We start from the raw sequence: 2,403 nt of genomic DNA, 5'->3' as shown, positions 1-2,403 counted from the left end.
CGCCCGCTCCGGCCCCCGCCCCGCTCCGGCTCCCGGGCGGCGGCCACAGACCCCACAGCCGCGGTGCGGCAGCGGCTCCCGCTTCTCTTTGCCGGTGTCGTGCACGGGCTTCTTCCTACTTGTGACCAAGACCTGCGCCGCTGCCGAGCATGCCCAGTCCTGCTATCAGCTCACTCACGGCTCCCAGGCGCAATCCGTAGCTCCGGATTTTATAGACTACGGGCGGGGGGCGGGGAAAGAAGGCGGGGCAGGAGAGGAGGCGTGGCCGAGCGCCCAANGGAGGTTCGCCTTTTTTTAAGTAAACTAAACGTGTGGAAACTCGTTTTCTCCAATCCGAAGAGATAAACTTTGGGTTGGGGAAGAAGTTTGATTATTTGAATTAATGAACAACTCGCTATATTCTTTGTGAGGTGAGAAAAGGCCTCACACAATAAAAAACAGGTGAGAGCAGCCTGGTATGGTAATAACTCCACGGCTTGGGAGTCAGATAAAACACCTGTTCAATTCTAGTTTCCATTATTTACTGGCTGTGAGACCTTGGGAAAGTTATTTATGTACCTGTGCAAAAGTATATTAATTCTACCTTTTATGTTGCAAGAGTGTGCACGATGCAAATGTGCATAGAGTTGATGGCCAATACATTACCTGGTCATTAAGAGGAATACAAATTTGTGTATATATGTATACAATGTATATATATTACAAGTATTTCTGTATTCTCTAAGTATTTGATGACCTATATTCTTTGCACAGACACCATTCATTGCAACAAGAGGGACTTTGTCAACATCTACAGATGCATTTATTGAAGGAATCTTCTCCAAAAGCACATCTCCCATCCAAACCTAATATTCATCCATTGTGTGACTAAAATGATGTTCATGTGAGCTTACCAAGGAGTAGAGGATTGTAGAAACAGCTGGGGTTGACCCTATCCTGCTGGGAAAGAGAAGGAAAGCGGTATCTCATCCCCAAGTTACTGTTCAGTAAATATGTGTTGACAGAGTGATGATGTGTCATCGAGGGAAAAAGTGACAGCGACTAGATCCCACATGCACTGAGGCCAAAAAGTGTGTATTTATTGTGCCCACTTCCATCAACTACAAAGTTAACATTTCTTAAGCACTTATTTACTGCTGAAAGGATATATGATAGTAGGAGTCTTCTCCCAAACCCTTCCTATTGGATGTGGCCCTCTTAAGGCTTGGGGACATAGGTTTGGTTATAATTTCCCCCAGTAGACTGTGTGTATGTGTGTGGGGTGGGAGGTGGGTCGTGGGTTTGTGGGGGTGTTTGAAGCTCAGGAGATATTTCAATCCCCAGCACACAGCCAGGATAAAAAACAGGCTTCATTCTAATTTGTTCACAGCTAATCGACAACCTCAGCTACTGCACCCACTCCTCCTTGTATCCTCTGCACCAACATCACCAGACTTGTTTGGTCCTGGTTTTCCACTGATTTTTCTGCTTGGACATCTTCACCTGACACATTCCTGCTTATCTGCTCAGTCCCCGTTATTCCTCTCTGTAATTTGGTTGCATTTGTACATGCCTATAGTTCTACAACGTGATAGAATAATTTAAACAATATCTCTATACTATCTGACTTTCTCTGGGATAGAGTTAATTTATGTCTTTTATAGCTTCAATTCTAGAAAAGTGCTTCCTATATATCTTAGCTTCCTAAGGAAACCAGGTAGTGGGGGTGGGGGGGTTTAGGGCAGCAGTGCTGCTCATGTATCACATGCAAGAGAGACATCTAAAAGATCATTTTTTATTCTCATAATCTAGTATTTGCATAGGCCTGCATTGTTCAGTACATGTGGCTACTGAACATTTGAAGCATGGCTAATTTGACTGTAAAACTGAATTTTATCTTTGTTTTAATCCACTGAAATATACCTTTCAAACTTCAAATTCCATTTGGTTACTGGAAAACTTTTACATAAATTTGGAGCAGGTTGGGAATATGAATTTTTCGTCGGTTAATTTTATGAAATGGAAATACAGATCAAGTATTTCCATTGAAAACTTAGTGGCCTAGGGGCGCCTGCGTGGCTCAGTCGGTTGAGTGTCCGACTTCAGCTCAGGTCATGATCTCATGGTTCATGGGTTCGAGCCCCGCGTCGGGCTCTGTGCGGACAGCTCAGAGCCTAGAGCCTGTTTCAGATTCTGTGTCTCCCCCTCTCTCTCTGACCCTCCCCTGCTCACGCTGTCTCTCTCTCTCTCTCAGAAATAAATAAAACATTAAAATATTTTTATATCAATTACATGTTGCTCCAACAGGAATTTGGGTATGTTAAAATGCCGAAAAGTGCTTAAATTAATTCATCTGTTTCTTTTTAGTTTTTGAAGGTGGTTAATGGGAAATTTGAGACTACCTCCGTGGTCGCTTAATTGAAA

The sequence above is a fragment of the Crocuta crocuta genome, unplaced genomic scaffold (genome assembly GCF_008692635.1).
Source record: "Crocuta crocuta isolate KB4526 unplaced genomic scaffold, BGI_CrCroc_1.0 scaffold525, whole genome shotgun sequence".
Taxonomy (NCBI): Eukaryota; Metazoa; Chordata; class Mammalia; order Carnivora; family Hyaenidae; genus Crocuta; species Crocuta crocuta.
Note: the sequence above shows the minus strand (reverse complement) of the source record.